At 45.9% G+C, this 23,324-nt stretch overlaps 1 protein-coding gene across 1 annotated transcript in view; it reads left to right on the top strand.

Moving 5' to 3' along the window:
* Positions 1 to 14,615, top strand: part of ITGA9 (integrin subunit alpha 9) — a 541,618-nt gene extending 527,003 nt beyond the window's left edge. The window contains exon 29 of the mRNA XM_081971274.1: positions 14,175 to 14,615. The gene's annotated coding sequence lies outside the window, so the exon portion shown is untranslated. The remainder of the gene's footprint in view (positions 1 to 14,174) is intronic.
* The last annotated feature ends 8,709 nt before the right edge of the window (positions 14,616 to 23,324 follow it).

Raw genomic sequence — 23,324 nt, 5'->3', positions numbered from 1 at the left:
TTTCCTTTTTCATTTGAGGGCATGACTTTTGAACATATCTAAATAATACTTTCTCAAAAAAAAAAAAAAGATTTAAGGCACTGATGATTCTCAGAAAGAAGTCATTATGAAATCATAGTAAAACAGTAAAATTCAAAACTGTAACAATTAATTGCACATTTATTCTAAATCTAATTTAAAAACCTTTTTAGTTAATGGTAACTCAACAAAATGGTTGAACATGATCCAGTGATACCAAACATCATCCAGTGATACTAAAGTCTTTTCAAAATCTGATAATCATTTATCAAGAACCTTAGTGACTAGTAACTTAGTAACTAACTAAACTCAGTAAAATTTAGTAACTACTTCACTGTTCAGTACATTCTTAATGTGATGGATGGGCTTGATAAAGTGATACCAGTTTCCCAATGTCTGGTTTTAAGTCACTTAGTAGGAGTTTAAAATCACCACGTTCAGTAATCTGGAGTCGATTTCTTTGCTTGGAGAGAAGTTGGATGACCACACTGAAGCCATGTTCCACCGAAAAGATGTTGGAAATGCAACCAGGAGCTTATTGCAGGATAGCAATCAGAAATTTCTTTCTGTAACGAAAACTCTTGGTACGATTTCTTAAGCTTTGGCTTCAGCTCAATGCCATTTTGCAGCTTTATGAGTTGTTCCTCCACTACCCCATCTTCCTCAGTATCTGAAAATGGATTTATCACCCAATCTGGAATTTCTATCAAAAGAAGATCCTGATATCGCTCAGACATATCTTTATGCAACATGTCCAAATGGTCACAAAAACTTGAAGATCATCATCTTGTATCCCACCTTTCTCTTCTAGCTCAGACAAACTTGGAAATTGGTATAACTCGTGATGGCCTATATTGCGCTTGAATAGAGTTAACTTTGAAATAAATGTAGAGATGACAGATTTGGCCTTAATAAGATTGATCTCATTTCCTTGCAACTGCAAATTCATTGAACTTTGCAATAGTTCTGATAAATAAGCAATGTCATGCCTGATCTCTTTGAGTTCACCACTGAGCAAAGCATTCTTGTCTTCAAAAAACTCCACAACAGTGTCAAAAAGATTGTAAAAGCATCTCACACATTAGCCTTTTGATAGCCAACAAACTTCTTTATGAAGCAGCAAACGATCAAAATCTTCATCATTGAAAAGGTATTGAAAAAGGGATTTATGATCATTTTTGACAATTATGACCATTGTAGCATCCCCATGGTCATAAGATCAAAATTTGGATGCTTGGCAACTGACTCATACTGTATTTACAATGGTTGCAGTGTCCTGGAGTCATATGATCATCTTTTGCAACTTTCTGACAAGACAAAGTCAATGGATAAGCCAGATTCAATTAACAACGTTAGTAACAAGTGCAGTGATTCATTTAACAAGTGGCAAGAAAGATAATAAAATCATCAGCAAAAATCATTTAACAACTTTTCACTTAACAACAGAAATTTTGGGCTCAATTATAGTCGTAATCAGAGGACTACCTGTAGTCTGCAGCAGGAGGAAAAAGGCTTTTCAGAGGGCAAAGAGATAGCAGAGTTTGGAATGTAGGCAGGAAGAGAGCAAGTATGTATCTTCCCTAGCAATTTGTGAAATACAGGTGGTCCTTATCTTACAACTATTAGTTTAGTGACAGTATGAAGTTACAATGGCACTGAAAGAAATGAGTTATGACAGTTTTTCACACTTATAATCGTTGCACCATTCCCATGCCCATGTGATGAAAATTCAGGCACTTGGCAACTTACTCATGTTTATGATGGTTGCAGTGTCCCAGGGTCATGTTGGTCACTTTTGTGACCTTCTGACAAGCAAAGTCAATAGGAAAGGAGGAAAAATGCCACTTTATCGCTAGTACAACTAATGATTAAAGATATTTCACTCATTATTGGGAATGAGATCAGGTCAATGACAATTCATTTTGGGGGGAAACACAAGGATGTAGTCAGGACATTATGTTAAACTGCACTGTAAGCTACTTTTATTAGGTGTGTCAATTCTTGAGAACCACTTGTCTCAATTCCACAAACTATTCTGAACAAAACGTGCCTCCCTCTTTCAGCAGATCAGCCAGCCAGCTAATGCTATAAAAAATACTACTTTAAAACACGTTTTCTGGAGTATTTCCAGCAGTGGCAAGATTAAGATTGTTTATTAATTCAGATGATTTTTAAAAGAATCCTATTAACAATACTAATACTATAGAAAAAAATGTGCATCTATGAAGTAGTTGCAAAATCACGCCCTGCCCCAGCATGAATGGATTAGAATCCACAACCTTTTTTGTACGCTGTTCAATCCGTATTTACATAAGAAATTAGCTCAAGTGAAGTAGACTCTCTTCCCCTTAGAATCACATTCCAAAATTTCAGCTTCCCCTGCAATTTTTTACGGAGGCAGCAGCTCAGTTTCTACACAGCATGACAGACCAGCTGAGGGGCTCCATGTGCTCATGTCAGGTGGGACAGGACCTTCGGCTCTTGTGAAGCTGTTCACCCACGTGCCCATTCGTTAAATAACAGCGGGCCGCAGAAAGGGAAAGTGGCAAAGCCGGTGAGAAGCAGAGAAGACAACTCCATTGCTATGTTTAGGGGTTCACAGCCGCCCCCCGCAGCTGGAGGAGCAGTTTTAACCACCAGTCTCACGTGACAAAGAAGAACCCAGCCCTTCCATCCGTTAAAGATGCACGCGAGACCCAAGCCTTCCCAAAAGCGCAGGGTCCCCGGTTCCTGGTGAGGCGAGACTGAGCCGCCACCTCTACACAAGCCGCGGGGGGAAAGACTCTCGCTTTTGGTCCCATCGCATTCCCTTCCGTACCTGCACGCTAAGCTAGGGGAGTTGGGAGTACAGTACAGCAGAACACTCCAGCACTCCTCTGCCACCTCCTTTGCCTCTTAGCGCCCTTGCCACCCCCTTGCCTCTTAGCACCTCCTGCTGCCCCCCACGCCTCTTAGCCCTATCCTAAGTCATCCCACTGCCCCCTCAAGGGGCGGTACTGCCCACTTTGGGAACCACTGGTCTACACTAATCAGAGACAGATGGAAGGGCAAATGATTCCATGGGACTCCAAAATCCCTCTTTGAGGGAGATGGATAGTTTAGAAATATGAAATACATAATTATTTTATCCATTTTATCTTGCACACTTTTGAGTTTTTTCAAATCTGCTTACGTTCTTAAGCTTACTTGACATTGCTGAAACAATTAGGAGATGGATTGTTGTAATAAGAACATAAATAGACTAATACTTTAATTTGTATGCCTTTATGACTTTCTTTACTATAATACGTTTTCCAATATCGTTCAGTTACAGGAATAATTACTAGCACAATAGTATTTGATCCATTAGGAAAGTTCAGAGTATATTCTCTGATCAACAGTATCTCTCCAGTCCCTTACCAAATCCTGCCAATATCCATGAGTTCCTGGAATTCATACAGAGTTTTGCATGTACTGTATGTGAATAATAACTCAGGACAAAATGTCACAAAGGATTTTTTTGCATTTAAGTATCCTGTGGCATCAAAACTAGACAGATAGATGCTGATTCTATTTATCTTCTCTGAATGTATGGGAAGGAGAGAGTATTATGACATATTTTTGATACTGAACAGATATGTGAAGGAGAGTGAATTGGAATCTTCTTTTGTTACAGTAATATGAAGTTAATATACTCTTTATAATGTACAAACGTACAAAGTATTCTTAATAGATAATGATATAATTACCCAAGTAGGTATTATGAGTATCATTATCTAGAATCTAGGCCAAAAGAATGTAAGTTTGGGTGCTGATGCTATACTGAACATTAGACTGATATTCTGTGGTCCTTACTGCATGGTTCCTCAATTGAGATGAACACAATAAATATAATTGTTTCCTGCATACTTAATAATCCCCTATTGTTAGTTGAGAAAAACTGCAATTTGTCAGCAATTTTTGAAGGGTTCTGGGAACCATACCTTTAGTGCCATAATTCTGCATCTCTGACATCATGGATATTGAATTACATGTCACAGCTCTTGAGAGAAACATATAGAATGTTTTAATGGATCATGAACTCCCATGATTTAAGTTGATTGATTTCATGTCAGGTTAACATACTGCTGTTTGCTGCTGATACAATTTTTTACATGTTAAAGAACTTTAAAAATGATAATCTCTCCTACCTTTCTATATATACTTTCTATATACATACTGTTCACTGGAAGTTCAGCATGGCACCTCATGGCAATGAACTCTCTGAAGATCTGAAAAAACGAATTGTTGCTGTACATAAAGATGGCCTAGGCCCATGATGGCAAACCTATGGCATGCGTGCCACAGGTGGCATGTGGAGGCATTTGTCAGGACATGCGTGGCTTTGCCCTGTCAGCTCCAGTGCGCATGCGTGCGCTGGCCAGCTGATTTCAGCTTTCGTTTTTGGCCATTTTTTTTGCCCTTAACTGCTGCTTCTAGCTCGGGGAGAGCAGATCGGCTGAGCCCGTCTCTCTCTCTCTCCTTCCTTGGATGGATCTGGTGGGATGATCAGGCTTTCTTGCTGGGCTTGAGGAGGGGGGAGGTGGAACTGTTGCCCCAGCCACCTCTGTGTGCGGAGAGACAATGCAGCAGGGCAGGAAAGAATCCGGTCTTGCCAGAGACCAGAGAGCCTATGCGGGGACAGAGGCAGGCTGACTTGAGCGCAGGCGGGCGGTTTGCCGGCATGTCCTTTGCTTGTTGGGGGTACTCCCATTCGCCCTTAGTGATAGGGAATGCTTTGTCATGCAAGCGAAGGCTGCCCCCCCACTCAGGGGGCTCCCCGCAGCCTCAGCTCATACATGAGTCTGCTGCCTGAGCTAGCAGAGGTGGTGGGTGCAGATGGGCACGTGCTAACCTTCTCCTCATTACCAACGCACCTGGCCGGCTTGCCCCCCTCCCCGCTGGCTCCCAAGCTAGGAGGCAGAATGTCCTCCTCCATGGGAGAAAGGCACAGAAAGGGTGTGCGCTACCGCTCAGGTTCCTGGAGGTGTGTGTGAGAGAGAAATATTGGACTAGTGGGGGGGGGGAGTTTCCCCTGTTTGCCGCAGGAGCAGCGCTTGGCTGAAGCACCCAGCTGGGCATTTGGAGCTTCCCTGAAATCTCCCTCCATGGATTTGAGGGGAAAGCCCCCTTTTCCCCTCCTCCTCAAATTGTGGGAGAGCGGCTCATCTCAACAAGTTGCTAAGCTCGCTGGCTAGCTGGAGAGACTAATCCACCAATGAACCCTAATAATAGCCTCGGCCCAGCAGCCGAGTGGGCAAACAGGTGCGCGCTCTCTCTCCCTGGCTCGCTTGGACTGCATGGATTTCTTTGCTCAAGCACCACAGTGACCCACGCACCGGCCAGGCGTGAAGCGCTGGTCGCAGAGGTGAGAAGCCAAGCTTGGAGAGCTAATTGGAGGTGGTGCACACCCTCCCTCTCCTTCCCTCTCTCACCAGGCACACCACGATTTGAGAAGGGGGGAAAGAGGGGGGCTTTCCCCCCCTCAAGTCCACAGAGGGAGCAGCACTGGGCTGAGGCGTGGGAAGCTTTGCTTTGTTTTCTTCCTCTTCCTTCTCTACAATATGTGCAAAGCATTCAGTTTCTAGTGCAGCTGTTGCTTTCAAGATACCTTGAAAAGAATTCAATATTTTTCCCTTCCGAGTCAAACAAGAGTGTTCAGAGCGCCTTCAATGCCCGACTCCTTTTTAAAATTCCTATGAACAGCAATACATACATTTATTCAATTGCATATTTTTAATCATCCTCTGCTTTGAGCTTGAAAGGAGAGGCTGGGCTGAAATGTGCAAAACACTCTTGAAGTTTTGCCATGACTTTTTGCAAAACTATCAGTTGTTATCCCTCTGTCAGTGAAAATGAAAAGCAAAGCTCCCCACGCCTCAGCCCAGCATTGCTCCCTCCATGGACTTAAGGGGGGGAAATCCCCCTTTCCCCCTTCTCAAGTCACGGCGTGCCTGATGAGAGAGAGGGGGGGGGGAAGGGGCCGACGATTAGGATTCATTGGCGGATTAGTCTCTCCAGCTAGGCAGCGAGCTTGGCAACTTGTTGAGATGAGCTGCTCTCCCGCAATTTGAGAAGGAGGGGGCTTTCCCCTCAAGTCCACAGAGGGAGATTTCAGGGAAGCTCCACCTCCCTCAGAATGAAAATGCCCAGCAAGGCACTGTAGCCCAATGCTGCTTTTGTGGCAAACAGGAGAAAAGTCCCCTTCCCCCCCCCCGCTTGTCCGATCTCTTTCACACACATACCCCACTCCGGGAACCTGTTTCCCCACTGCACACCCTTTCTGCACTGGTGGAAGGTGCTGGACATCAGAGGCATTGCACTTGCAACCACCCGCCGCCCACTAGGGAGACCACTAGTGTTGCCAGGTGCCTCCTGGCACAGTTGAGCCGCGCTTGGCTCAGCGGGAGGGTGTCATGAGGCTTCGGGCCAGGACCGATGAGCACAGCCGTCCCACCAAGGGTAGTATTTGCCTCTGTTGCCTCTGAAGGTGGCGGGGAGCGGCAGGCACTGCGGGTGCAAGTGGAAGGTGCTGGAAGCCTCCAGAAGGCCTGGGGGCAGTCAGGAAGGCCATTTTCGCTCTTCCCAGGCTCCTAGAAAGCCTCTGAAGCCTGGAGAGGGTGAAAAATGAGATCATCGTGAACTCAAAAGAGGGTTGTGTTTGCATGCGCATGCGTGGGTGGGTGGGTTGCGTGCGCATGTACATGGGGTCACACACATAGGATTATGGGTGTGGCACGCCCACTCACGACTCCCCTGCGTTCCCCCCACTTTTGGCATGCGATGCCAAAAAGGTTCGCCATAAGTGGCCTAGGCTATAAGAAGATTGCCAAAACCCTGAAACTGAGCTGCAGCATGGTGGCCAAGACCACCAGCAGTTTAATAGGACAGGTTCCATTCAGAACAGGCCTTACCATGGTCGACCAAAGAAATTGAGTGCCCATGCTCAGCATCATATCCAGAGGTTGGCTTTGGGAAATAGAGGTTGGCTTTTGGAAATAGGCTTTTGGAAATAGACGCATTGCTGCAGAGGTTGAAGGGGTGAGAAGGTCAGCCTGTCAGTGCTCAGACCATACACCACACACTGCATCAAATTGGTCTGCAGAGCTGTCATCCCAGAAGGAAGCCTTTTCTAAAGATGATGCACAAGAAAGCCTGCAAACAGTTTGCTGCAGACAATTTATTTATTTATTTTCAAAATTTATAGACCGCCCCCTCTCCCCGAAGGGACTCGGGGCGGTGTACAGGCATATCATTAAAACAAATACAAAAGATAAATACCCTTAAATACCCTTAAAAGCAAATTAAACCTAAATTCAGCTGTACAGAATAGTAAAAGTTAAAATCAGCTAAAATGTGTATCCCTAGAAATTTAAAAATGCAGACTTGAGGGACTAAAATTGGGATTAGGCCAGGCCGGCTAAATTGAACAGGTGGGTTTTAAGCTTCTTACGGAAGGAGCGGAGGTCGGTGGTAGTTCTGATGTCCGGGGGGAGGTCATTCCAGAGGGTCGGGCCCATCACAGAGAAGGCCCTACTCCTGGGCGTCGCCCGCTGGCATTGCCTAGTGGACGGCACCCGGAGGAGTCCCTCTCTGTGAGAGCAAATCGGCCGAAAGGATGTATGGGGCAGGATACGATCCCGCAAATAGCTAGGTCCTGTGCCATGGAGCGCTTTAAAGTTGATAACCACCGGTAGCCAGTGCAGCAGAGGTGTTACGTGGGAGTATCTAGTGACTCCCATAATTGTCCGCGCGGCCGCATTCTGAACCAGCTGCAGCCTTCGGGTGCATCTCAAGGGGAGCCCCATGTAGAGAGCATTACAGTAGTCCAGTCGGGACGTCACAAGCGCATGGGTGACTGTGCAGAGTGCGTTCCGGTCCAATAGGGGATGCAATTGGCGCACCAGGCGAACCTGGTGAAACTCCCCCCTTGCCACGGCTGTCGCATGGTCATCCATTGACAGCCGGGCATCCAGGAGGACGCCCAAATTGCGTGCCCGGTCCACGGGGGCCAGCTGTTCACCCCCAATGGCCAGTGATGGACGCAACTGGTTGAACCGGGGTGCCGGTAGCCACAGCCACTCCGTCTTGGATGGGTGCGGGTCAGGGCTACAGGGAATGGCCCAAGCTCCGTCTGGAACCCATGAGGTTCCATCAAGCGCCTGGGGTGGAACCATCTAGGACATTCCGGTTCCGCCTCCCCGCGATGGGGAGTAGCGGTCGGAAAGTCGAGCCGGAGAAGTGAGTGATCTGACCATGACAGGGGCGTGATAACTAAATCCCCTACTCCCAGATCACTCCGCCACTGGCCAGAGACAAAAATAAGGTCCAGTGTGTGACCTCCCTCGTGTGTGGGGCCCTGAATTACCTGGGTCAGGTCCATGGCTGTCATGGAAGCCATGAACTCCCGAGCCACCTCGGATGTTTCCCCTACCGATGGCAGGTTAAAGTGCCCCATGACTAGCAGCCTGGGGGTCTCAACCGCCATCTCGGCGATCACCTCGAGGAGCTCGGGCAGGGCCGCTGATGCATAGCGAGGAGCCAGGTATACAATCAGCAAGCCGAACTGTCTCCCTGGGCCCCACTTCACACATAGGGACTCACAACCGGTTATCTGTGGCACAGTGAACTCTCTTGGCTCAAGGCCTTCCCTTACGATAACTGCTACCCCACCACCCCTGCCCTGGGCCCGTGGCTGATGAAATGCACGGTAGCCTGGCGGGCACATTTCCACAAGGGGGAGACCTCCCTCGTGGCCCAGCCATGTCTCCGTTATCCCTGCCAGGTCCGGCTCCCCCTCTGAGATCAAGTCGTTAATGAGGGGGGCTTTGTTGGCAATGGACCTGGTGTTGCATAGCATCAGTCTCAGGCCCCGGCTCTGTAGGTCCTGACCACCTAGGTTGCGGGTGTTGGGACAAATGACCGGCCGTATCCAATGGCCATGGTCTCCCAACTGGTTAAAAGATCTCGACCTACCCTCGCACCTACCCCTCCCCACGACTGTTAGAATTGAAAGACCTTCTTCTGGAACATCGCCACTCCCCCTTCTCTTAATCACTCTGCTCACTCCCTTGTTAAACCCACCTGTCTGCCTGGCACTAGTCCCTCCCTCAGCCTGACTGAACCCACCCCCCGCCCCGGAACCCCTTAAGAGACGAATAAAAGATCTAATTAAAAACCCCTTAAGGTTGCGCTTCATCCACCTCTCTGGATTAATAAATCCCTCATCAAGGTGGGCCCTCGAGAGGGCGGGGGGGCCATACTTGCGAGAGGAGGGACTCCCGCAGTAAGATGAGGACTGCCCTCGAGTACATGGTAAGATTACATTTCCGACAGGGCTACAGTTTGGTTAGGGATGTTACAGGTGGTAAAAATTCATTTGTTCCAGTGGGATATAACGGCCCAAATCTTGGGTGGGGTGGTGAGCTGATCAAATCAGATAGTCAGAGGGTAATAGTTAGTCCTGCGCCAAGGGACCTCCTACCTCCTGCCTCCTGCCAGAACTCCAGTGCCACAGCGCTCTTCCGCCGAAAGCTGCCTGCCTCCAGCGCTGCTCTGATGTCCCTACTAGAGTGGGAGGGCAAGCAGTGAAGCTGGAGGAGGCCGAGCCGATGTTCCTGCAGATGCTCCTACCCGGTCTCCTCCCGGTCTCCTGCCGGCCGCTAGCGCCGCCGGCCTGCCGATCTCCTGCCAGCCTCTCTCTCCAGCTGACCGCCGGCCTGCCGACCTCCAACACCGCTGGCCTGCCGACCTCCTGCCAGCCTCTCTCGGCATCTCACAGCTGACTCCACAGCCGACATCGGCGCCCAGCATCTCTCTGCGTTTCTCTCGGCATCACACGATATCTCCAGCAGACTCACAAGCTCGCAAGCCGACATCGGCTCTCTCTGCGTTTCTCTCGGCATCCCGCGGCATCCCGCGGTGTCTCCAGCTGACTCACAAGCTCACAAGCCGACATCGGCGCCCGGCGTCTCAGCATCTGGCGGCTCGCAGCCTCTCCAGCCTCTCCAGCTGACTCCGCCTCTCCGCCTCTCCGGCGCCTCTCCAACATACCCGTTTGCGACCGACAGACCACCCTGGAGACTGACTCAAGTCGCGATGGAAAGCCAGGGTGGTCACCCACTGGTTCTGGCCCTCAAAAACAGCAAAGAGGGCCAGGCAACACCCCCACCTCCAAAATGAGCCCCACGGTCCATGCGGGACTCAAAGGCCATGGGACAAGCAGACTAAGGACATGGATTTCTGGAACCATGCCTTGTGGTCCCATGAGACCAAGATAAACTTATTTGGTTCAGATGGTGTCAAGTGTGTGTGGCAGCAAACAGGCGAGGAGTACAAAGACAAGTATGTCTTGCCTATTGTCAAGCATAGTGGTGGGATTGTCATGGTCTGGGCTGCATGAGTACTGCCAACACTGGGGAGCTACAGTTAATTGAGGGAACTATGAATGCCAACATGTACTGTGACATACTGAAGTAGAGTATGATCCCCTCCCTTTGGAGACTCGGCCGCAAGGCAGTATTCCAACATGACAACAACCCCCAAACACACCTCCAAAATGACCACTGCCTTGCTAAAGAAGTTGAGGGTAAAGGTGATGGACTGCCCAAGCATGACTCCAGACCTTATTGAACATCTGTGGGACATCCTGAAATGGAAGGTGGAGGTGCACAAGGCCTCTAGCATCCCCCAGCTCCATGATGGAAGAGTGGAAGAGGACTCCAATGGCAACTTGTGAAGATTTATCATCACTTTCTCTGGTTAGGTATCTCAGGAATACCGAAGGGAAACTTATGCAAAAACTATTGAGTCAGGCAAATCATATTTTCCAGATTTTCCTCATAATTTTCATTGAACAGGGAGATCGGTTTATATTTAAGAAAATATAAATAATGGGACTTCTTCCCTCCCACAAGACCTTTTGCTCAATAAGGAAAAGAACCAGCTTGCACTTTCCCCCAAAGCCATGCAGATACGTCAGGTGCACAAGCAACTTAACCTTTTGTTACTTTGCCTCCATACATCTTGAACTACAATTTTCACAATTGCTTTCATTGGGCATGTTGATTAAAATTCAAACTTATCTACAGGAATGAAATAACAGTGCAATATCTTTCACTATATTTGTGATGAAATATCCAAGTTCAAAAATCAGAAGTATGTAGTCTTCATGCCCATCTCTGTCCTCAAGCTGAAACAATCAGAGTTCACCCCAATATCTGCCTGTTGAAATGATCAACCCAGTTTTCCCAATGGTAGGGTCAGCACTGTCAAGTAGATGCTCTTTTTAAATTAAGTTGCACAGGAAGAAAGGAATGGATCTAGTGCCCACTATCCTATTCTCCTTCTACATGCTGAACTTTGATGACTGGACAAGGCAGAGTACTATTGTGATCCTCTCATATAATTCCATAATTCAATAATAGTCCTCTTCTAGCATAGCTTTCTTCATCCTAGAATACTCCAGATCTTTAAAACTGTGCAGAAGCATCCAGGCAGGTGGGTGGAGCCCCCCACTGCTGCTACTACCGGTTTGCCTGATCTGGGCTGAACTGGCAGCAACCCACCTCTGATACAAATACATACACACATACACAGATTTTTGGAGACGGGGCATTGTTTATTCAAGTTTACTCTTTACTGTGGCTGTAATCATTCAGTGATCTATGAAACATGAACCTGTGGTTAGAGGTAGACTTCATTCATCTTTAGCCCTGGAAGCCAATCATATTTTTCTTCAGCTCAATCTACAAGTAAGGTTGCAAAGTCACTCATTATTTGGTAATAATTTGGTTGTACTCTGCAATAGTCAGTAGAATTCATAGATGCTCATGGCATGCAAGAAATAATAGATTGATCATTGGCAAGATATGTTCGAACATATGCCTTGCCCTATTTTGCAGCTGCAAGAAACCAGGCATGAGAGGAAGATGGCTGTCATGTCTTTCCTCTAGTGAGAAAGCAAATCACTTTCCACTAAGCCAGTCTGTGGGAAGAGCCAAATAAGATATTCTTCGAGGTTAAGCTGACACACTTGACTGAACCATAAACTAGCCATTCATATCTTAGAATAATACGTTCTGTGAACCTAGCCCTTGGGATTATTTATGACTACACCATTTATAACAAATGGCAATCCAGTCTCTTCTCGAAAGCCTCCAGTGATGAAGCTCCCACAACTTCTGAAGGCAAGCTGTTCCATTGGTTGATGGTTCTCACTGTCAGAAAATTCCTCCTTATTTCTAGATTGAATCTTTCCTTGATTAGTTTCACCGATTATTCCTTGTCTGGCCTTCAAGTGCTTTGGAGAACAGGTTGATGCCTTCCTCTCTGTGACAGATCTTCAAATATTGGAACACTGATATAATGTCTCTCCTGGTCTTTCTCTTCACTGGACTAGCCATACCCACTTCCTGTAATTGTTCTTCATGTGTGTTAGCCTTCAGTCCTCTAATCATCTTTAAATTTCCTTATAACAACATAGTATAAGTTGTTCTCATAAGGGCCAGTTGCTTAAAAACCATTTGAAATTAGAATGGATCCTTCCAAAAGTTACTAATGAGCTGTCCTCAGAGTTATGACTGCTGCACTCTCCCTCCACATGATTACCTTTTTGCCAGTTTGGGGCAAAAAAATGTCCATTTAAGAGAATGGCTTCATTTAATGACCATGTGAGTCACTTAACTGCGGTGACTTATTTGTGAGTGTTGTAAAATGAGCATAAAATCAGGTCAGTTCATGTAGTAATCTGCTTAATAACAGCAATAGCTTATTATGGAAATTCCAGACTCAATTCTGGTTGTTAAATGAGGGTTACCTGTACTGTATATTCTTTAGATGAAAGTGATTAAAACAAGAAGAAAAAATATTAATTTTTGAAACAGATTTTAAAAGTTCATCCAAAAATTGAATTTGATATATTTGAAACAGCTGTCATCCTTTAACAGGATAGATTGATATCTAGCACATTGAGAAGTTTGTTCTGAAATTCAATTTATGTATTTCCACATCCAGAATTGACTGTACTGGTTCTTGCACATAGGGGACAAAAAAAAACCATTGTCCTTCTTTAGAGATACAACTGTTAGACATAGTGGGTTGCCAATTTTTTTACTACTGGTTTGGGCGTGTTCCCGGGCGCATGTGATGCTTCTGTGCTTGCCACCATTATTATTGGTTTGGCCGATTGATGCCAAACTGGAAGGAATCCACCTCTGCTGTTAGGTCTGTAATCTCTTGTTTCAGGCTGAAGTGTTATTTGCTGTTGGTCCATTGAAACTTGCTTTGCAGTCTCTCTCCACTTTGGAATGGAGAGAGAACAAAGGCTGACTTGCCACCTGAATTAACGATGTGAGAAAGACTGAAATCACAGTTGCAAGAGTGCTTGCTGAGCTGTTTTTTAAAATCAAAACTTTTGCTCTTCTCCCTGCGAAAAGGGGGAGTCAAGATGGTTCCCCTCCATTCCCATTTTTGTACTTATAAATGAAGTCTGCCTTTTGAAACCACCCTGGGGAAAAATGATAATTCTGGCATCTTTTAATACCTCTCTTGAGGGTGCTCTGGGTCTCTTCTGCTTCGTGGACTTTCTGGATTTGATTATTTGGTTTTTCCCTTCCTGGTGTACCTCTGTGTCTGGGAACAGTGAAGGAGAATTAACTTTTTACTTTCGGATTTGCCTGCTACCTTGGACCAGCCCGGCTGCACGCTCCAGTGTCGCCATTTTCCTTGTAAAAGACTTACCATCTCTGAACTTAGACAATGGGACCTAAGAAACCACCAACGAGCAAGTCACTTTTGGCTCCTGCCTCAGCGACTTCCAGTCCAAGTACCTAACAGCCGAAAATTACTTCATTGTTACAAAAAGAAGCGGCTGGAGAGAGCTCAAAAGAATTATCTGTCAACCAAATGTTTCAGGAAATTATGAGAGGTCAAACCGAACTGAGGAAGGAAGAAGCAGACCTCAAAGATGAACTCAGAGGAGTACAACATAACACAACAGAAAATGAACAGAGAATTGCGGTGCTGGAGGAGGGGGCAGCTGGGATGGAGGAAAAGGTTAAGGAGGTCTGAAAGGGAAATTTAGAACTGGAAATTTTTATGGCCAGAATAGAATTTGAAAGAATATCTTTTTTTCTCAGGTTCCAGAATCTACCAGAGACAGAAAATGAAGATCTTAAAGATATTATGAGCACAATTTTAGCAGAATACCTTAAGAGAAACAAAGATCAGATGTTGTGGCATATGGACCTGGTCTATAGAATTAATTCAGCATATGCCAGAACCCATAATGTTCCAAGAGAGGTACATGTTAAATTCCTCAGGAGGACCACGAGAGATGAGGTGCTAAAAGGGAGGGACCTCTAAAATACCAAGATAAAGAAATTACCATTCTAAAGCAAATTTCGAAAAAGATTAGAGAAAAAAAAGGAAGTATTCTTCCTTATCAAAGAAACTATACAATAGAGGAATTTGGTTTAGATGGTTATTGCCAGAAGGAATGCTGATTTTCTGGGAGGGAAGCTGAATTAGAATTAAGACAGTGGATGAGGCAGAGGCCTTTATTAAAAAACATTTTTCTCTCCCAGAGGACGAAGATAGCGGGGGTGGGGAAAAAGGCAGCAATGTACAACACATGGGGAAGGGGGGGCATGGCTCCACCTGGGGGCAGGGAGGAGGGAGCAATATCGAAAAGGCTCAGGTCACAAAAATAAATATATATGAAATATTATTGTAATTGATATACTAGAAAGTGACAAAGAAAGAGATGATTGAACACATGGCTGATATAAAGTAAGAATTCTGTTTATGCTATCCTTTATATGTTATTTTTAAAATTGTAGAAGCGTGAGATTTGGGGAGTTTTCTACTACTAACATGGGAGCTACCAAAATTTTCTATGTACCCTATTACCTTTTCCCCATAAATGTTTTAAAACCAACAAAAAAAATTTACAAAAAGAAAAAAAGAAACTTGCTTTGCAGAAAGCTGCCTATAAAAACAATCTGAAAGCTATAGCTTGTCCAAAATTCAACACAACTGTAATAGTTCCTTCAATAATTGCCAGGAGACATCCAAAGCCAAATCAAGGTGCTGTTTTTAGCTTCTAAAATCTTGTATTCCCAGTCATAGCATGCATAAGACCACACCTAGAGTACTGCATCCAGTTTTGGTCACCACACTATAAAAAAGATGTTGAGATTCTAAAGAAAAGTGCAGAGGAGAGCAACCAGGATGATTGGGGGACTGGAGACTAAAACATATGAAGAATGGTTACAGGAACTGGTCATGGCTAGTCTAGTAAAGAGAAGGATCAGGGGAGACATGATAGCAGTGTTCCAATATTTGAGGGGCTGCCACAGAAAGGAAGGGGTCAAGCTATTTTCCAAAGCACCTGAACGCCAGACAAGGAATAATGGATGGAAACTGACCAAGGAGAGATTCAACCTTTATGTTCTTACTGTCAGAAACGTTCTGACAATGGTTAGAGAAAGATGTACAGAAAAGAAAGTAAGGGGAAGATATGGAACCCAGACAAAACACCATTAAGTAGAAAAGCGGGGGGGGGAAGAGGGGGAAAATAGGGAAGAAAATAATAATATATTAGTATATATTGAAAAGTAAGATACAAAGGGGAAAAACATGATCAGGATAGATTTGAGAAGGAAAGGAAGGAAGAAATGATATTTAACTATCTTTGGGTCTGCGGAAATACCACCCCAAGAAAATAAAAATTAAGAGCTGGAAGAGACACCTACAACAATAGAAAAAGAAAGGAAGAGAGGAGGAGGAGAGGAAGAGGAGGGAAGGAAGATAGAGGTCAGGAGAGGAAGGGAGAAGGAGAGAAGGAGAGAGAGTAGGAAAGGAAGAGAGGAGTAGGGGAGAGGTAAGGGAAGAAGGAAGGGAAAGAAAAGAGGAAGAAAGAGAGAAGGGAGGGAGGGAGAAAAGAAAGGGAAAAGAAGGTGGTGTCAAAGCAGGTGAAGGATGGTAAACAAATCAACCTAAAAGGTATGTTATAACCTTGTAAATGGAATGACAAATGTATAAGATAGACGAATGTAAAAAAGAACAATAACTATGTGAATGTATACCTATAATTGTATATAGAGAACAAAAAAAAAACTTTTCAGAAACTTTCTGACAGTGAGAACAATCAACCAATGAACTTGCCCTCAGAAGTTGTGGGAGCTCTATCACTTGAGACTTTCAAAAAGAGATTGGACTTCCATTTGTCAGAAATGGTGTAGGGTTCTCCTGCTTGAGCAGGGCAGGGTTGGACTAGATGACCTACAAGACCCCTTCCAACTTTGTCAATCTGATCTGACCACTGTTGCTAAGGGTGTCCTTCCTAGATGAGGCAAAATGAGTAGACCTGGACATGGCAGGCCATTTTATGGAATACCTTGCTGCCTTTGGAAAATATGAAACCCTTTTTTGTAAATTATATAAAAAAAACTTTCCTGAGATTTCAGCATGGGAAATGAGCTTAGACAGCCTTTGTAATCTGCCCATTTATACATCATGGTTCTATTTTTCATTCATTGCAGTTGGCTTTATCTTTCTTCTACTATAAATCATCAGTATACAAATGTTTGTACAAATAAATAGCATCACACAAGAAGTGGTAGGTTGCTGCACAAGTTGGAGTTGAATATTCTCCACCTCCTGATTAATATCTACAAAATGCAGTTGGGAATGTACATTAATTGTTGAAGACAACCTGTGATGTTGGGGATGTTTGTTTTCTGAGACAAGAATAGAAAACCCAACTCACAAGAAATAATGCACTTAAAGAGCCATTAATTACTATCTAATTATGAGATGAAGTTGTCAATTAAAGTTGATAATTAAGAGGTCAGGTACATGTTTGATTTAATGAGATAGATTACCTGGCACACAGATTTAATGAGATAGATTACCTGGCACACAGGGGATACTGTTTTATTCTTTACAGGGAACGCACCAGCATAAGATTTGTTGTTAAAGACTACACTCTTTATATCAAATGCCATTTTGAAGAGGACAGAATATTTAGATCAGATTGTGCTTAACTATAGACATGACAATTTATTATAAATATGTCCTATTGTTTTCTTTGTAGCTACTTGTATATTTGTTATAGTTTTATATTTTTGATATGGTCAAATGACAATAAAGATTATGTCAGCCCACTTAGGGGGCCAAACGGGAGGCCAAGTACCTGCATGTAGGAGGGGATTGTTCTACCGCCATGCCAGACCCCCAACTCCCAGCTGATATCTTGAACTGTTGTTGGGATTCAGAGCATGCAAACTGAGCTGCTCTCAGCATCTCTGTGTGGGACAAGAATATATGCCAATTAATCCTGCAGGAGCTATTAGGGACATACCAAGGGGGTGGGGTGGAGCTGCAGTAACTCTTAAATGGTGGAAGGGAGCACTCAGCAGTAGCTCTGAATTCAATTCACTCTGGTGTTTCACTGGGTGATGGTTAGAAAATGCCAGTGCAGCAAGGACAACAATACAATATACATTTTGAACCACGTGTTAGTTTGTTTATTTCTTGTTTGCCAAACCAGAACCTGACAGGAATTCAGAACTACTCCAGCTTTTACAAGCATGGCTGAAGGGACACAACCTGGTCTGGAGGCCGCAGACTTAGCAGAGTCAGAGGTACAAGAGGAGACTGCTACCGCAGAGGGGTTGCCCAGATGTTTGACCTAAGGAACGGATGGCAGACAAGTCCTGTCAGCCTCTATATCACTTGCTTGCTATTGGCTCCCATAATAATGGGGGGGAGGGGGTTTCAGTATTTTGGAGGGGAAATGTTCTGGTGGAGATATCTCGGAATGAAGAGGGAGTTTTGCTCTCATCATCTTCTGCGCATGCTGAAAGGACTTGTTTAGCCTGGTCAAGGTCAACCATCTCTGCATACCAGATGGATGAAACCAAATGAAGATTCACTCCATATGATACCCTTGGGGGGTTGGAGATTGGACATTCAGCTTGGGGTTGTTGGGAGGAGGGATTTGGGTAAACTTTTGATATGTAAAATTTTGTGTCTTTAGCCTCAGACCTTGCTTTACTTTTGTTGCTATCAATTCATATCCAGTAAAAGTACCTTTTCTCTAAAACCATGGAGTGGGGGTTTCCTTCCTTGGATTTTGAAGGAGGCATGTCTGACATTAAGCAAAGTCTGCTTTATCGGCCAACCCAGAGTTAACACTACCAAGGGGGCTGAGCAAATAATGTCTTACCAAAGCAGCGACCAGGAGGACCAGGGCGTTTCTAGATCCACTCCTCCCCTGGCTCACTCTGGCTGGTAAGAAACGGAGTGGATGGCTGAACTGAAACTCAAGAAGAAGCCAGTCCATGACAGATGGTCATTGGTAGTGGGAGGGATGGATGTTCCCCCAAGAGTTACAGCCACCCTGTGATGGCGTGGAAAGGCTGTTTGGCAGGAAGCTGACAAAGAAGACCTCCTGCTGACCCAAGCTTTACACCTGCAAGAAGCCCTTGAGAGTTGGAGAGTGTGTGAAAGGTATACCTTATCAGCATGTGGGGGAGCTGAGCAGGCAGAAGTGGGAGCTGAAACCACAGCTAACCCAGAACTGGCCCTGGGAGCTTAGTCAGGACCAGCGCAGGCAGCCGGAGCTCAAGCTGCAGTGGCAGTCCGGGGGGTGGTGGTGGTTAGCCCCACGAAGGTTTCGATTCCCAAAGATTCTTCCACTAGGAGTGAAATATGGAGGGGATCCCAAAGTGCTGGGATTCTTCTTAGCTCAAGTCTGGAACTACATGCAGGAGCATGGGGAGGATTTTGCTTTAGAAGCTGCAAAAGTGAGATGTGTTACCTATTAACTCCTAAAGTTGACATAGTGAGAGAAGGGGGGAGCGCATTCCACATTCCATTATGATGGCTTTATGATGACCCTAAGGGCACGCTTTGAAGACCTCCTAGCTGAGCAGAAGGCAAGGTTGAAATCTTTCATCCAGGGGCAGAGATCAGTGGCAGAATACACCCAGGAGTTTTGCAAACTGGTTTGCCATATGTGGGAATGGTCTCAGGAGCTCTGGTGCAAAGCTACAAAGATGGCCTTAATGAGGACCTCTACCAGCTCTGTGTTTCCCCAGGGGCTCCCCTAGACCTTCCACATGCTATGTGATGGCAGCAGATGTGGAAATTGACCATGAGGCACTGGAGGCAGCAGCTGGAGTAAACTCTCCTTCTCAGCTTCATAAGAGGCCCCTAAAGTGACAAAAGGGGGGGCAGCGACCAAGCCCAGGTCAATGGCATATTTCAGATGCAGGAAGGAGGGGCACCAAACTGCTGATTGCTTCTCTAAGCCTGACTGAAAACTGACCTTGGCTGGAGGAAAAAGGGTGCAGAAGCAACCAGTGAAACATCGCAAAAAGGCCCTGAAAGATGTGGAATTCATTGAGTTCGCTCCTCCAGGTCTGGAGGAGTTGAGAACCCCAGCCACCCAGAGGAAAGTGAAACTGACTCAAATGAGGGCCCCCCTGGTAAGTCCACATGTGGGCCCCATGACCATCCCAGTAGAACTAAGGTGCTCTCAATTGGTGCCCAAGGGAAAATGCTGGACCTTTTAGACTCTGGTTGCACCAGGTGTGTCATTAGCCCAGAAGTGGTGGAAAAATGGGGCTAAGACTGAGGACAATGAAAGTGCCCATTGCCTTTTTCCAGCTGGATTGATCAGTAGTTGAGGGGAGGAGATGTGGTTGGGGGACCACAGAGAATCTTTAAGCTTCATTGTAGCCCCCTGGATGGAACGGTCCCTCATTCTTGAATTACCCTGGCTACGGAAATGGAACCCTTGTGTGAATTGGAGGAAGGGACTGCTATGCATCCATTCTACTCAGCCAGGAAAGGGGCAGGTAAAACCTGCATAGCCAAAGCCATGAAGGAACTTGCAGCTGCCATACATGAGAGCATTGATGGGGGAGGAGAAAATCCCTAAGACATATTGGAACCTCGGAGGCATTCAGTGAAAGGGCTTCCGATGAGCTGCTACCCCATTACCCTATGGACTGCAGTATGGAAATCATCCCTGGGGTGAAACTCCCTAAGCAAAAGATTTACTTGATGACCACACATGAACTGGAGGAATTATGAAACTTCATTGATAAAAATTTAAAAAGTGGGTTCATCCAACCAGCTAGACCATGGGTAGCCACCCCTGTGTTTTTTCGGGAAAAGAAAGATAACTCTCTTTGCTTATGCATTGACTACAAAAACCTGAACACCATTTGCATAGAAAATGTCTACCAATTACCACTCATGAAGGACATGTTAGCTCATCTGGCTAAGGGGAAAATCTTCACTAAGTTGGACTTAAGGGAAGCTTATTACAGAGTTCAACTAAAAACAAGAGATGAATGGAAGACCGTTTTCAATTGCCCTCTGCCTTCTAGTGCTCCTGTTTGGACTACAGGGGGCACTGGCAGTGTTTCTGCAGCTGATAAATGAGGTTCTGCATGAACATCTATATAAGGGGCTGTTAGTTTATCTTGATGACATCCTCATCTACATGAAAACCTTAGAGCAGTGGTTCTCAACCTTCCTAATGCCGCAACCCTTTAATACAGTTCCTCATGTTGTGGTGACCCCCAATCATAAAATTATTTTCGTTGCTACTTATAACTGTAATTTTGCTACTGTTATGAATCGTAATGTAAATATCTGATATGCAGGATGTATTTTTATTGTTATAAATTGAACATAATTAAAGCATAGTGATTAATCACAAAAACAATGTGATTATATATTGTGAAATATTCCTTAATATATCTATATATTAAGAGAATATATCATTCTCTTTCTCTCTCTTTCTGTCTCTCTGTCTCTGTCTGTCTGTCTGTCTCTCTGTGTGTGACCCTTTGTCTCACTCCCCCACCTTCCCCCTCTGTCTCTCTATGTCATTCTCTCTCTGTATATCTCTGTCTCTCTCCTCCCTCCCCCATCTCTATCACTGTGTGTGTGTGTCTCACTCTCTCTCTCTCTGTGTCTCTCCCACTGTCTGTCTGTCTGTCTCTCACTCACTCAATCACTCACTGTGTGTGTCTCTGTGTTTCTCCCTCCCTCCCCATCTCTGTCATTCTGTGTGTGTGTGTGTCTCACTCACTCAATCACTCACTTTCTCTCCTCTCTCTCTGTCTCTCCCTCCCTCCCCCATCTCTGTCACTCTGTGTGTGTCTGTGTCTGTCTCTCACTCACTCTCTCTGTGTCTCTCTCTGTCTCTCTCTCTCTGTGTGTCTCGCTGTCTCTCCCCTCCCTCCCCCATCTCTGTCACTCTGTTTGTGTGTGTGTGCGTGTGGGTGTCTCACTCACACACACACAGACACACATACTGTGATCACCTTTAATCACAGGTTAAAAGTACCTGGCAGCGGCGTTTTTCCCTGGGGGAAAGTCTCCGAGGCTGTAATTTATGGGGTGTGCGCACATGCCTATGTTTTCAATGGCATGGAGCCATGGTGAGGCTCTGTGTGGCTGGGGATGACTCCAGAGCCCATCTGAGAAGACGAGGAACGTGAGGGGGACCCCTCCCCCACGGGTGGGCTCCAGACCCCACATCTTTCACAGCCGTCTTGTTTTCAATTGGGGGATCCATGCAGAGGATTTCTCCCCCCCATTGGAAACGAGGCTGCACCCGCCCCCTGCCCAGCCCGCCTGACGAAGCAGTGGTGGCAGTGCATTGCTGGATGATGGGCAGAGTGGAGGAGGGTGCGGCACTGCCGCCCTTGCCTCTGGGGCTCTTCTTGCAGGACATGCAGGCTGATGCTGCTTCAGGGTGCCCCGGCTTCCGGCTTCTCCACACTCAGCCTGACTCCCAGCACGGCCGGCATCCGGTCCGGTGCCCATTCTCGGTGGCATGGATGGGCTCTGGACCCCACACATCTTTCACAGCTACCTCATTTCCAATTGGGGGGATCCATGCAGAGGATTTCTCCCCCCCAATTGGAAACGAGGTGGCTGTGAAAGACAAGGCAGCGCTTTGTCAGAGTGAGAACACTTTCCTGCCATTATGAAGTCTCTGAAGCTGTAATTGTATGGGGTGTGTGCATGGACCTATGTTTTCTACAGCCTGGAGCTGTGACGACTCTCTGAGCAGCTGGCAATGACTCCGGAGCCCATCCGCAGGGGGTTTTGAGGAATGCCAACTGGAGTTTAAGGTTTAGAGTTCCGATGGTCTTAGCGACCCCTGTGAAAAGGTCATTCAACCCCCAAAGGGGTCGCGACCCGCAGGTTGAGAACCACTGTCTTAGAGGAACATGTGAGACTCATATGCTCAGTCCAGAAAAAAACTCAGGGCTGCTGAACGTTATGCCAAATTGTCTAAGTTTGAATTTCACTGGAAAAAATTGACTATTTGGATTACTGCATTTCACATGAGGGTATTGAAATGGACCTTGGAGAAGGTCTGAGCAGTCATGGAGTAGGCCCCTTGCAAGCAGCTACAAAGATTTTTAGGGTTTGCCATTTTTTCCTGCCAATTCATCCCCTCATTCACTAGTATTGCATTGCCCATTACAAATCTCCTAAAGACAAATGGAGGGGCGAAGACAAAACCTAGCTGGCTCCTTGAGTGGACCATGGAATGGCAGGCAGCACTTGAGAAATTGAAATGACTGTTTGCAGCTGAACCTACCTAAAAACATCCAGACATGGATGCCCCTTTTGTGGTCCAAACTGATGTCAATGACGTTGCTGTGGAAGTGGTACTGCTTCAAGTTAATGCCGATGGAACTTTACAACCTTGCGCCTACACCTCCCAAAAATTGACTGATACAGAAAGGAGAACGGGCAATTTGAGAGACAGAAACATTTGCAGCAGTGGTGGGTTGCAGGCGGTATGCCCTGGTATGGGCATACTGGTGCCTGCCCAGAGCACTGGGCATCGTTCCGGTATGGTGCTCCAGAGGGCCCACCCACCTGAGCTCCATACCTGTATTTGAGCTCTTTGGTGCTTCTGTGCACATGCATGGAGCACACGGCACTTGTGCAATGTTCCGCCGAGCAGCTGGAACATTGTGGAGGCTTTCAGAGGCATTGCAAGAGGTAAGGATGCATGTGCGTGCTGCGCATGTTCATGTGGTGGATGCCGGGCCCCTTTGCAACCGTACGGGTTGCAATGGGATCCAGAACCCACCACTGATTTGCAGTCTGGTGGGCCCTGTTAATCTGGCAGCAGTTCCTCAAAGGAGCCAAGCACCCTTTTGAGGTATGGACAGATCATAAGAACCTCAAGGCCTTGAAAACACCCCAGAAACTGTTACCCAAGCAAGTTTGCTGGG

The sequence above is a fragment of the Natrix helvetica genome, assembly GCF_964273705.1.
Source record: "Natrix helvetica genome assembly, chromosome: Z".
Taxonomy (NCBI): domain Eukaryota; kingdom Metazoa; phylum Chordata; class Lepidosauria; order Squamata; family Natricidae; genus Natrix; species Natrix helvetica.
The sequence above is the reverse complement of the archived record's forward strand: the minus strand, read 5'-3'. Positions and strand labels throughout refer to the sequence as shown.